At 37.2% G+C, this 14,614-nt stretch overlaps 1 long non-coding RNA gene across 7 annotated transcripts in view; it reads left to right on the forward strand.

Annotated features, from left to right (window-relative positions):
* LOC107306511 (uncharacterized) overlaps window positions 1-14,614 on the forward strand; it is a 70,979-nt gene that overhangs the window by 51,182 nt on the left and 5,183 nt on the right. For 2 of the 7 annotated variants that reach the window (XR_004305605.2, XR_014939899.1), the window contains one exon: window positions 8,185-10,310. The exons of 4 other annotated variants lie outside the window; for them this stretch is intronic. This is a non-coding gene — a long non-coding RNA (uncharacterized LOC107306511). One more of the 7 variants, XR_004305604.2, reaches the window with a different exon arrangement.

Raw genomic sequence — 14,614 nt, forward strand, 5'->3', positions numbered from 1 at the left:
TGAAAACTTTGTTTGATTATCTATTTATTTATTTATTTTAAATTTAATGCTTGCTACAAGTTCAAGAAAAATTCCCTATTTTATATAGATGGTGAGTAAAAGTCTGTCTAAAAAAGTGATAATGATTCAAACCCAAAATATCTGTTATGAAACTATTAAGAATTAGAGTTAAATTTTTTGAAAAAGTAACAATAGCATTTTCCACACACAGATTTTTGTATGTAATTATTTTTCAAGTGGATCTATATCTTATAATAACAAATTTAATATAATTTTGTACTATATTAATAGAATGTATTGTAGTATTTTTTAAATTCAGTACCTTTTAACTTCACCCAAAACCTTTTTGTTATTAGCATATATTATTCTGAATGTAGATTTACTGAAGAACTGGGAAATTTTAAAATTGATCACCTTGTTTCAGGTTATTTCAATAAAGATTACAGCATCATTCGGGCAGTAATTTCTACTTTGATCATTTGTATTAAAAAGGGAAAATAGTACTGGCAGCTATTCTGAAGTGATGAGACTGCCCATCTTTGAGGTGTATCTCACTGATGTAATTAATTCTTGGTCAGAATTATTTGCATGCCTTGTCTGTTAGTCTTAGACTTCTTCCAGTCATTGTATGTAGCTTTAGGATTGAGAAGCTGGTTCCTCTGACTGCTTTTGAATTTCTTTGTGACCTTATGTTATCTGTGGAAGTGGGATCTTAATATTTCTTATCTCCAAAAATTTCCTTGTTTGGCTAAACCAAATACGTTTGTAGGATGAAATAGCTTCTTCATATATAAAAGATTATGATCTCTTCATCTCTTCCTATCCTTTACTTTCTTTTTTTTTCCCCCAGTTTCTTGGTCTGAATTATGCCAATCTTACTCCAAACTATAACAAATGGTGTCTGATACCTACTAGCTTTGGGAGGGCTAGGCATTTCTGATGGAAGTTGAAATAGAGAGTGAGCTGAATAGTAAGCTACTTAGGCTTTACCCAGTTGTAAGTGAAGTCAGGATTTTGTCTCTCTCCTGTTCTTACTTAATGGGAGATGCATTGTACACTGCAGATTAGCTGAGACTTTTTCCTATTTTATTTCCCAGAAAGCAAGCACTCTGTGGCCTTCTGTGACTTCTTTGCTTATTTGGACTTCTCACAAATGCACTTTGTTCTGTATAAACAAAGGCTTCTGGATCCAAAGATAAGACTGAATCTCTGGTAAAACAGTCAGTGCTACAGTATAGGTAGTGAGTGCTTCCTTAAAATAATCGAATGTGCATATTTACCTGGCTATTCAATTTCCTGGACAGTGAATATTGTGTAATGTATGATTAATTTATGGTACTATACTAGTTACTGAGTGATCAGTATAATCAAAATGGAATTATTTTTTGCCAGTGGAAATCTATTAAAACCACACTGTAGCAATAAACAGCATTCAGGTAGAAAACACACAGAAAGTACTACTTTCTATTAGCAGTACATCATTGACATGAACAGTTCATAACAGCTACATAATTAGTTGTAGATCACCATTAAGTTACTGCGAACCTCAAACACATCCTCAAGGAGCAATTGATGGAATTTGGAAATTAGAAGCTGTTCTTTGGTGTACAAAGCAGGAACTATGCACTTTTTTCATTTGTTGCAGCAATGTGAAATAGAAAACTGTGTTTATTATCTATCTCATTTTAAGGGTCCAATGTCTGGATCCAGTGCAAAGAGAGAAGTAAGGACTGGCTATTTAGGCAAAGTGTGTGGAGATATGAGTGTACCTTGAGTTACAAACAATACTGTCCTTCAGAAGAAATGCCTAGGGAGCCCTGGTGAGCTTCCTACCCTGAAGAAGTACATCTGAACATAGTTTCTTCTCTCTTTATTCAACATAGTTGTTTCACCAGAGTAGTATATTGGAGTCAAATCTATTTATAGTCATGTAATTTTTGCCAGGATGGTTGGAAATATAAGACATGCATTCAATCTGACTTCTAATTCTGTTAGTTCATAATATAATATCTTTTTCAGTATATTATCTTTTTCAACTGTTTTAGAAGTGGAATCAATAACACTGGCTTCTCCTAGCTGACCTAAGTCACATAACCTCTGGGCCTTCAAACCGCCTAGTTTAAGGACAACTATTTTCTAAGGCTGCATGTAGAAATTCAGGTATTCAGTTAAGTCCCTTTCTTCCCCTACGTGCTTTGAAAATATTATAGATACTATCTAGCCTATTCCTGTGGGTTTTTTCTTGTTTTTTGTTTGGGGTTTTTTTTTTGTTTTGTTTTCTGTTTTCTTTTTGTTTTTGTTTTGTTTTGTTTTAGTTTTTTGGTTTTCGTTTTTTTCAGTGAAAGGAAAAGCGTGGTCCTTCATATCATGTGTGTCTAATCTATTTCTATTTACATTAGGGAATGACAGACATACTGTGCATAATATGCTCAAAACTCATAAGAATAAAAGCAGGTGGTTATTAAAAAACAATGCTGAAGACTGTATCATGCTGGGAAATAAGTTAGCTGCTTAATGCCTGCAGACTGGTGAATGAGAAAAAGGAAAATATACGCTTCTCAGTGGAAGCTGTTGTGAAGTGTAAGAAGTTCTGCTTAGTAAGAAAACTACATAATAAAAAGGCGTGAAAGACCTCACTGCTGTAAGCTGGGCTAATTTTAACATACCTGGCTCACAGAGTGGAAACATACATTTTATGTAGTACAAGGAAGTGTTATTATATGCGACTCATGCCTTGTTTTCATTCAGATCCTGTTGAATCTTTACTCAGCTAACTGCGTAACTTGCCAAAGTGAGTTGCAGCCTTTCAGTATATATGCTGATACTTGAGGAGCCATGGAATAAATGTCATACCAGTCTGGAATCAAACTGCCCGGGTTTCTTCTTTTTCACTATTTGTTTGCCTGTCCATATTCTGATATGGTCTTGTTCTTTATCATAATGCATTTCCATTGTCACTAGCTGACATCAAGTGAAAGGGAATTCTTGAGCTGTTGTACATGGTAAATACAACAGCTACACACTATTTTACTCTAATTAATGGTGCCAAGCCAGCATCCATGAGAATTTTGGTCTTTCATAAAATCAATCAGGTGGAAATCAGATCGTCACTGGAGTCTTCTAGGGCAACTTTGGATGACCAAGGGACTGTGGAAAGAAAGGAGTCTTCATACCCAGGGTTATTCCTGGTATACTGAATGGATACTGTGAAAATGGGCAGAAAAAATGCAGAGGCAGATGAAGGCTATAACAAACTAGTATTGCTAGAAATATGCTCCATCAGAGCAGAAGGTTTATCTCATCTTTTCCTCTTGATGTTGCAATGCAAACACATTAACCTCATGCTTCACCAGCCCTGATTGCTTTTAGTCTCTGGGAACATCAATTTGCAGCAGAACTCCTCAGCTGCAACTTTTTCCCACATTACAGTAAAAGCAGTTGCCTGTGTGAAACAGGTTCCTTCTTTCTAAATCAAGTTGGAGATTTATCCAATACCATTCTAACTTGTCTCTCAAGCCCTGTAATAGACCTTTGAGCTGAAAGTACATAAGCTTTAGAACTGAAGAGCCATGTGTTTTCTCCAAACACCACAGAAAAAATGATTTATATTTTATTTTTTTCCCCACATAATTAAGAGATGTCAATCTAGTTAAATTTATTTGCTTGCAATAAATGCACCTTTTTGATTCTTTTTAAATTCAGAGATCTATGCGTCATGTGTAAAAAATCCTGCTATAGAGGAGTGCCTTAGGCAGGTGAGATGTGACATAGAACTTGCCTACACAGCAAAAATTGCAAAGAAGTCTATAAAGGGAGTAAAAATGAATCCTGCATAACCAAAATATGCAGTGTTTCCCTTGTTTCCCCACAGGGCAGTGCCATGTGCTGCCATTTGCATTTCCCCAGCAGTGAAAGTACAGCAATGTAAAATTAATGAGTGTACAGAGCGTGTTTAACATACTCTGACACGTGCCCTGTGGTGACTTGGCATCCAAAATTCTGCGACTCTGTCAGTTTTAAGCAGAGAGCTTACTGAAAAATAAATAAATAAATAAATAAATAAATAAATATTCACTCAATATTCTAAATAAATCAGCACATCCACAATGTCATCAAGCTTTGGGCAGTACTGGAGCAGTCATAAGTTATGGTTGTTCCTGGTGAGTCCTTTCTATTTGGGAATGTATTTAGGATTATGCAATTTTATTGTGAAAGTCTCCAGACTTTTTTTTTTTTTTTTTTTCCCCCCCAGCCTTTTATAAAGGTTTTCCTTCTTGTCCTAGAATTGGCACAGTTTTTGTTCAAATGTCTAGTTAATAACTACCTACTCTATAATCTCCTAGAAGTATGAATACTGTCTAACTGAAATTGATTTCCTACATAGCAAAATAGTCAGTTAAATACGTAGTCAGATGAAATGTTAAGCTGGTCCAAAGCATTAACACTATTAATATGCAGGAGGAATGGCTGAGAGCAGAGGAGCTGAGGGGGGCCTCAATGAGGCTGCATCTCCTCCACAAAGGGGGCTGAGGGCAGCACTGAGCTCTGCTCTGTCTGACAGCCACGGGAACTGAGGGAACGGTAAGGAGCTGTGTCGGGGGAGGGTCAGGGGAGCTAGAAAATGGTTCTGCACCAGAAAATGGTGGACATGGAACAGGCTGCCCCGGGGCAGGTTCAGACCCTGAGCTGTTGGAGTTCTAGGAGAATTTGAATACTGCTCTCAGATATAGGGATTTGGGTGGTGCTGTGTAGAGCTCAGCTTTGGATCCCAAATGGTCACTTCCCACACAAGATAATCTGTGGTAGTATGATATTTGTATTCTTACTTGTGCTGATGTGCTGTATTTTACCATCGTATTATTCCTTGCTTCATGGATTTTTCTGGGTCATTCCACAGCACTGGGATTGTGATGTTCAACTAGATGTGGGAGTAAAGCATAGAAATGTCCCTTCCATTTTATGGATTTAATTACTTCATTTGCTATGTCTCATTCAAAAATGTCAGGGCAGTAAAAAAATATAAAGAGTTGTGTGTTTCAGAGGAAGGCCCTTCACTTCCTGGTGAAAGTAAGAAAATGTTCTGAAGTAAAAGCTGAGTATTCATAGGTTTTGATGAAGAAGAAAGGAATTCTGTCTGTGTTACTATCTACAGAATAAATTGTATAGAAATGTGACTCATTTATATCTCTCTGAAAATCAAACAAGACTGTTAAAACTTTTGAAGTATCTTGAGAATGTTTTGAGCACCCAAAGCATACAGGAATTGGAATTCAAACATGGTGTTAATTGTGAAAGTTATTCATACTTGCTGGGCAAATCTTATTTGCTTCCTTCACAAGAAGATACCATTCAAAGAGACAAAGAATGAACTGTGTTTACAGCAAATTGATACGTAATAAATGCACAAGTGTAGACTGGCTATATTCCAGGTAGCCTGAAAAATGTTTGCATACTTCTTTGACTTGCACAAATAATTTTGGAAGGGAATTTTCAAAGTAAAATAGCCATACATTCATAGATGAGGAAGTGATACCATCTGTTTCTTTTGACTGTTCTGTCTGTTCAAAACAATTTTTTTTTCTGATGAAAGTGAAGTGAACCTGTGGCAATCTGAAGGTCTTGATGATGGGCCAAAGTCACTGTCAAACTCTCTAATAAATACTTTGCTTAATATATATGTATATACTATTTATCTGAAACTGGCAAATTTACTGATGCAGAATTGGAAGTGTCAATCATAATGATTCTACATTTTTACTTGAATTAAATTTGGTTGGAGTAAGGCTTTTGTTTTGAATGTTAAAATTATCATGCTTACTCATTTCAAGTTATTATTCCACTTCATGTCAGTGTGCAGAATTAACTTGTTAGTATGCTGAAGCACAGAATGTTGTGTCCATACTGAAATTGCAATTATTTTTTTTTCTATTTTTTTTTTTTCTTTTCTGGTACATGTGAATTTTCTGGCTTAAGGTGATTATGTAGCAATTGTGACTGAAGTGTAGTAGCCATAATTCAACTGTTTTTAGAAACAAACATCTCAGATGCTGCTACAAACATGACCATTGGCTCTCATAGCTCAGCTGAGTCCACAACTTCTTAGTTGGATGTGACAGTCTGTGTTGAATTCTCAACTGCTTGTAGCAACAACTAGTCCAAAGTTAAGAGTGGCTGTGCCTTTAACAGCAGGTTTAGAAGTCACTACAGCATACTCTTCATAACTTTAACCCAGTGTATGAAGCATTAGAATGTATAAGGGCTGTTTCAAAAGTAGTGCCTCCTGTGTTGTTGATTGAACCTTCCCACCAATACTCTGTTACATCTTCTTGCCATGTGATAGATGGCAGCAGAGGGGCAGTCTGACAGAATGGTTTCTGATATAGAAGTGCATATGGAGCAAAAGTGTGTCACTGAATTTCTCCACATAGAAAAAAGCAGCACTTGTTCATTGATGCTTACTGAACACTGGTGGTGACCAAACAGTGAATGTGAAAATAGAGAGGCAGTGGGTGCTGTGTGGCAGTGGGGACAGTGACAGTAGGTGATATCACTGATGCAGTGGATACATTTTTCATGTATGGTGTGCAGGCTCTTGTTCATTGCTGGTGAAAATGTAATGATGGTGACTATGCTGAAAGTGTCTTCTGTAGCTGAGAATTTGTTCTATCAAACAGTGTCATTCTGCTCTTTGTATCTGTTGTAGTTTGCATGAAAATAACTATGAACCTTTATTTTTGGAGCAGTCTATCTACTAATAATTGTATCTTCAGTTCCAAGTTCTGACAAGCAAGATTGCATTTCAGAGTTTGAACCATGTTTGTGTATACTACTTTGAAGCCCTATGGGTAGAGTGTTAACTGAAAGAACTGTCAAAATGATAGTAAGTGAGCCTTGATAGCTGATATGTGTATGAAATTTGCTTATTCTAGAACTGCTACATTTTTGTCAGTGGAAATTTCCTGGCTGTATCTGTCAACAACTATTACCAAAGCACTCAAATATGGAGACATTTAGAACAATCAAGAATCACTTTCAGATTTCAGAGAAGAATTTCTTACATTCTTGGATTTTGTTTGTATTTTATTGATTTATCTTATGCTTTGGAGTTAATTACTGGCATCCAACTATGTAGTTTCTACTGTTTGCACTTAATCACAATCATAGAATTGTAGAATCCTTAGAGTTGGAAAGGACCTCTGAAGACCATCTAGTCCAACTCCCCTGCAATGAACAGGGACATCTACAGCTAAATCATTTTGCTCAGGGCCTTATCTTTTCCTTTAGGGCTGCACTCAATCCTTTCATCATCCAGCTTGTATTGGTAATGGTGGTTACCTTGAACCAGGTGCAAGACCTTGCACTTGGATTTGTTGAACCTCATGAGGTTCACCCAGGCCCACTGTTCAAGCCTGCTTAGGTCCCTCTGGGTCGCATTCTATCCCTTTGGTGTGCTCACTGCATCCCACACATTGGTGTCATCAGAAAACTTGCTGAGTGTGCACACAACCCCACTGTCGACATCACTGATGAAGACATTAAAGTATGTTTTAGTCTAGGAGAGTAAGGACAACAATCTTCCTTCTGTTATCTCATTGATGTAACAGAAATATTTGGCATTCATGTACCTTATCTTGCTTTCCAGTGGTGAACAGAAATTCACTTGTTTACTTTATAATGACCAGTATATTTTTCCCCATTCTACTCTGAAGAATAAAGACAAAGAGAGAATTTTCCTTATTGTCTCTTCTATCAGAAGACCTATGGAAAATAGCCCATGTAGGTATGTTCTGATTTCCACACCACAAGCTGACTGGAAACCTTTGAGAATGGAAAATCACTTTCCCTAATTCACAGACAGGAGAAGAAACAAGCTATTGCTTAAATTTATAAGGTATTCTTCTTTTGTACTGGGAAGAGTCACTGAAATTACTTGCTCTTTTTGTACTGGGAAGAGTCACTGAAATTACTTGCTCTGTATGTAAATACAGTTATAAACAAAAGGTTCTGCTGCTTTTTATTCATGTCCAGACAGATACAGTACCTTTCAATAAGCACATGGTATTTTCTGTTATATAATTTTCTGTAAGTTGGTAATTGTTGCATTTGTATGTGGAACTGAGTTGTCTAGTAAGATGGTTACATTTTTTTTTTTCTTTCTTTTCTATCTCTTACCACATCCTTTAGACTTTCAAATCTGCAGTGGGATTCAATGCACCCTCAGTAAATTTGTGAGTGATATGAAGCTGTGTGGTCTGTTTGTGGCGTGACTGACACACCTACAGGATAGAATGACGTCCAGAGAAATCCAGACAGGCTGAAGCAGTGGTCCCAGATAACCTCATGAGGTTCAACAAAGCCAAGTGCAAGTCATTGCACCTGCACTGCAGCAACTTCCCTTATCAGTACAAACTGTTGGTGAAAGGATGAAATACAGCCCATTCAGAAAGGACTAGGAACTGGTGGATGGCAAGCTGGACATGAGCTAACAATGTGCCCAGAAAGCCAACTGTTACAGTGGGCTGTATCAAAATAAACGCACCCAGCATGGCAAGGGAGATGGTCCTGCCCCTCTGCTCTACACTGGTGAGATCTCACTTGGAGTACTGCACTCATTTGTGAATTCTTCAGTAAAGGACAGACATGGAACTCTTGGATACATCCAAAGGAGGGATACAAAAATGATCCAAGGGATGAAAAATCTCACCTTTGAGGACAGGCTTAGAGAACATCTGGGGCTGTTCAGCTTGGAGAAGAGAAGACTCCAGGGAGATCTGGTAGAGGCCTTTCAGTACCTAAGGGGAGTTTATAAGAAAGAAGGGAAAAGACTCCTTACAGAAACTATTGTGACAGGAGAAGGGAAAATGATTTCAAACTAAAGTGAGGAGAGATTTAGTTTGATTGAGGAAGTGTTTTTTTATAATAAGAGCAGTGAAACACTGATATGGGCTGCCCAGAGAGGTGGTGGATTCCCTATCCCTGGAGACATTCAAGATCAGAGTGAACCAGGCTCTGAGCAACCTGATCCAGCTGCAGATGCTGTTCACTACAGGGAAGTTGAACAAGTTGACCTTTAAATGTCCCTTCCAACTTGAATGATTCTGTGATTCTACGAAACATGTCTTCAGGGCAGAGATCAGCTATACTATTACCTATTAGCTCTGGCGTGTCAATATTCTCTATCATTATTTTTAAAACATGCTGATCTTTCATTTATCTTCAACTCCAAAAAGAATTAAAATAAGTCTTTAATTGTGTTTGATTTCCTAAGAGAGGGAGCAAAAGAGGTGAAAAACAGTGAGTTTTGGGGTGGTTTTTATTCATCACACAGAGGATTACAGTCCTACCCCACCTCTTAGACATTTCACTATTTGAAATAAAAAAGTGTATCATAAGACTGAAAAAATGTGATTCCAGCATGGATTCTGTAGCATCAGTGTCATCCAAATACAGACACAAAAGCCATTAACTTTCCCAACACAATTTGAATTAGGCATTATACCACACACAGGGCCTTCTTTCTGACCTACAAAGCCCAAACCCTTGCAGTTTTGGTATTTATTGTACTTTGAAGTGACAGAAGTCCTTTCTCTTTGTCATGATCAACTGTATAAATGAGGGGAAAATAAAGGATGTTGTGTACCTGGCCTTTGGCAAGGCATTTGACCCCCTTGCATAACATCCTCATAGGTAAGCTTAAGAAATATGGGACAGATGAGTGGGTCATTATTTATATATATATATATAAAGGGCAAGTACCAAGTGGATGGGGACAGTCTCTTTTCAGTGGTGCCCAGTGGTAGGACAATGGTCAGCAGTCACTAGATGAAATAAAGGAAGTTCCATCTGAAAATGAGAAAGAACTTCTTTACTGTGAGGCTGACAGAGTGCTGCAAAAGGCTACTCAGAAAGATTATGGAGTCTCTTTCTCTGGAGATAAACAAAACCCATTTGAATGCTTTCTTGTGTAACCTACTTGAAGGAACTTACTTTAGCAGGGGTTTGAACTAGATGATTTCCAGTGATTCATTCCAATCTCCATTCCTATTGACAGCATAAAATCTGTTTCAGGAATTGTGATCCCAACACAACCATCTTTATGTTGGAGAATTTCAGAATTTCCATGTAAGAGATCTGTCCTGTACCTAATAAGCTGCTGAACTGGTAATGATTTTGAGAGAATAAACTCATTGATTTCTGCAAGGGCTGCTCCAGAAGTAATATGTCCTATTTTATTTTGTTCCACAGTGTCAGAGGAGGTTGATGGCGTGGTTGTAGATGTTGAACCTTCCTACCAGTATTCCATTGCTTATTTTTTTCTCTGCAACAGATGGCAGCAGAGTGACAGTCTGACAGAGTGTGTCTGACATAGGAGTGCATTTGAGTAGAACTGGGAGTAATCAAAGTAGAAAAAGGTCATGGAACTTCCATTACACTTCATTTGTAAGTTGCTTTTCCTTAGCTCTTTCATTTTCAATTTTCGTTTTCTGTAAAGTGAGATAATTCTTTAAGGAAGCCAAGGTTACTCATTCAAATATGGCCTCAGGGCATCTTCCTGGGTAGAACTTTTACCCTCATATATATTTAACTACCTGTTTGGTTTTTTTTGTTTTGTTTCCCCCCCCCCTTCCCCCCTCATTCTTAGGTGATTGTCTTTGATTCATAGTTTTAAACAAAATCCCATGATAATAGTCCGTAATAATTTCTAACACTTATCATTTGAATTTCAGATGAGATAATGGTGAAAAACCTATTTGGGATCATAAAACTCATCAATTTTAAACAATCTGTATTTTCAAAGTTAAACACAATATTTCATCTATTTATATTAATTTTATGTAAATAGATTTGGGCAGCAATTATGCCTGTATTTATCTGTTTGAAGAAAATAGTGGCTATTTTGTTAGATAAGGTTTACCATATGTGTGCCACATTGTCTTCACAAGATTGCACAGAATAAATATAATGGAAAAATGCATAATGACACAGAATAAATGGGGAAAAAAAAATGTGTGAAGGAATACGTAATTGCAACTTTAATTTTTAGAAGAATGCATAATTAATTTAATGTCTGCACATCTGTAGCTGTCTAAGAAGTACAACTAAATAATTATCACATAAATAGAGCAGAAAATAGCAAGATAGTTGCATTGAGACACTTTCTACTGTTTTATTTTCTTAATTCTTTCTTCATTAATGGCCAAGTTTATATACAGTATCATCTACAACCAGAAGACCTTTCATTTTTGATTCTGAGTTTCTGTCTGGGTCAGACTGGAAGTTTACAAGTTTCTTTCATGTGGCTGCTTTGTAGCCTGTGTAAAACCAGGTTTCTGATCAATGCTTAATTTTCTTTAGACAAGAGTTCATCTGAAAAAACAAACCAGAAATTGTTATCTCTGGTAGTACTTGCAATACCTGTTCCCAGTGACTGAACAGCCCAATTATTCCTTCACGCAGGTCAATCTTTCAGTTGATTTGATTGAAATCTAGTCTTTTAGTGTTGACATATTCAGATGTGATTGTTGGTAATGGTTTGTCTCTTTATGTCTGTATGGATGACAGGTTCAATAAGATAGAAGTCCATGCATTTGTGTTTGTGGAAAGTAGTAGTGCTCTAGGTATGAAAATATTTGGTCCAAAATTTCACTGAAAATTGATCACATATGCACATCATGGACTGCCAAGTGCTAAACAGTCCCCATGGTAAACTTCTCAAAGTTCCTTGGAAGTCAGTGACAGCTAAGGAAAAATGAGCAGCTGCAGTGCCGTGCCCATTGCATTTCTAGCAAATGAATATGGCAGACTCTGATTTCTGTTTTTCTAGTCTGGCTGCTGAGCTTTTGGTGTGTTGTCCTCTCCAAAATAATTGAGAGCATGTGCTAACATACTGATTAAGTTATTCAACTTACATGCAGTGAGAGTATTGAAGAAAGCTATAACCATCTGAAGCACTACTGGTTCTATAGTCTTACTATTGCAGTTTGAGGAGTTGGTCAAGAGGCACCTCTCCTTCCCTGTGGGAGAAAGTGTGGTGGGAAGGTAGAGGGGAAAAACCCAACTGAGATAGGAGAAACTGATTTGTTAAAAGGAACATGAGATAATACAATTGCAGGAACTGGGCTTGTTTAGCTTGGAGAAGAGAAGGTTTAGAGGAAAACCTCATTGTGGCCTTCCAATATTTAATGGAGCGTATAAACAGGAGCACAAAATAATGTTTATGAGGGTGTATAGTGCTAGGACAAGGGGGTTTAAACTGAGACCGGCTAGGTTTAGATTAGATATTAGGAGGAAGTTTTTCGCTCATAGGGTTGTGAAGCACAGCATAGGTTGCCCAAGGAGGCTGTGGATGCCTCATCCCTGGAGACATTTAAGGCCAGGCTGGATGTGGCTCAGAGCAGCTTGGTATGGTGGTTGGCAACCCTGCAAGTAGTAGGGGGGTTGAAACTAGATGATCATTGTGGTCCTTTTCAACCCAAGCCATTCTATAATTCTATGATTCTTTGAATTAAGAGTAATGGATCAGGCTATCCACAGCTCTTGTCCCAGGAAAGGCAAGAGAGCTCTTCCCCTCTCACCTGTCACTCTCCGTGAAGCCAAACAGCCTGATGTATGCTGTCATGATATTCATGCAATCTTTTCCTGTGTTCAGTGTTACAAAATGTATCATCGATTATAGGGAAAACAGTAGATACAAACAGATGTTTTCCAGAAGGATTTGTGCTTCTGCATATGACCATTTCACAGATACTGGGGAAATCAATCAATCAGTCAATCAATCAATCAATCAATTGTCTGCATGTGAAATAAAACAATTTGTCAGGTCAGAACTTTAACCTTTTCAGATTCTAGTTTTTAACACTTGCGTTCATGCTTATTTCATTTGAAAATAGTAAAGGTGAAAAGCAGAAAGATGTACACAAAAGCCATCACAAAGTGGTGGCGTGCTTTTAATATTTCTTTCTTTGTAAATAAGATTAGCTTGCTGAAAACTAGTCAGCATTTCTGCATTCATCAAATTAGTATAAACTGTGATTTAATAAAGAGATAATCAGAAAATCTATACAAGTTGTTACACTGATGATAATCATAGTTAAAATGAGAAATACTCAAAACCGTCACTTTGTTGATTTTATGGATGCGAATTTAATATTGATACTCTACTGCAACTGAGTTTATATGCACAGTTCTGATGCAGTGCATGTTAAATTAACTTCCTTCCCTGCATAAAAGCAAAAAGAACAAAAATGCAGTGATTTGTAATGGGTATTTCTCAGTGCATTCAACAGTAAACGTGAAAGTCTGTAAAGATCTGACATATATGCTCATTCAATTACTGTGTTGTTATTAATCATTTGTATTATATATATAGAATCACAGCATCATAGAATGGTTTGGGTTGGAAGGGACCCTTAATATCGTGTAGTTCCAACCCCCTGGTATAGACAGGAACAACTCCCACTAGACCAGATTGCTCAAAAGACCAGGTTGCTCATATCTGTGATTTTATCACCATTTCTAAAGCAACTAGATTGGGAATGGTTTTCCATGACACTGCAGAAGTACTGTGCTTTAAGCCACTTCTGCTGATGTGGATTGAGAAAATTCATAAGCATGGATCTATGGCTTTTGACTTTATATTACACTACTTGTCATCACAGGAATACAAGTTATTTATTTATTTATTTTAATTATTATTGTCCACATTATTTTGTTAATGATAGTTGTATTCCATAAGAAATCTCTGTTTTCTCATTATTGCAACTTGTTTTGTCTTCTGAGACTGGAAAAAGAACCAGCTCAAACAAAACACAGAACTGCGGTGTCTGTTTTCAAGTCATGAAAAATAGCATATAAGAAGTGTTTGGTGACAAGGCTGTCAGTGCTTTTTATTCATTTCTGCGTATTTCAGAATGGGATGAAAACAGGTGATCTACTTCATGAATGCATGATTAAAACTGTTAACAGTGGCTGAGTACTTTCCTCTGTGTTAGATCTATCTTCTGTCCCACACAAGGGTGCCTTTATACACCTGAGGGTTATGGCTGCACTCCTGAGAAGAGATGTATCATCAGCATTTTGAGAACAAATGAACCACATCTTAGAACTAACTGAAGAAAAGTACCTACTTTTTATGTTCCCTTATGAAAAAAGCACTGCTCCATTTCTTGCCAGCCAAGATGATCCTGAATGGTTAATGGTAAGGGGCAGGAAGGAGTGACTTACGCATTCTGTGTGTTAAAGATCTGTTTAAGAGCCGTTTGGATGTGGTGCTCAGGGATATGATTTAGCAGAGGGTATTTAGAGTTAGGGTACTATGGTTAGGCTATGGTTGGACTTGATGATCTTCAAGGTCTTTTCCAACCTGGGTAATTCTATGATTCTGTGATTCTGATTATTTCTGAAGACAGCTTTGTCCTGCTGAAACTGTGCTAGTTTTCAGAAAATGCTAATAGGAATAGGAAATTAGAGTTTATAGGAGCTGTGAATGAAAGTTTGTGACAGATAACTGTGTTTCGGGGGTTAGTTTTTATTCTGTGATCATCCTTGTGTGAGTGCTCTAGCAATTGGGGTTCTGAATGAAAGTATGAATCACCTTGTCCTGGAAGGAAAGTGT

This window comes from Coturnix japonica, chromosome Z (genome assembly GCF_054131305.1).
Source record: "Coturnix japonica strain WE chromosome Z, WE-NBRP24, whole genome shotgun sequence".
Lineage (NCBI taxonomy): Eukaryota > Metazoa > Chordata > Aves > Galliformes > Phasianidae > Coturnix > Coturnix japonica.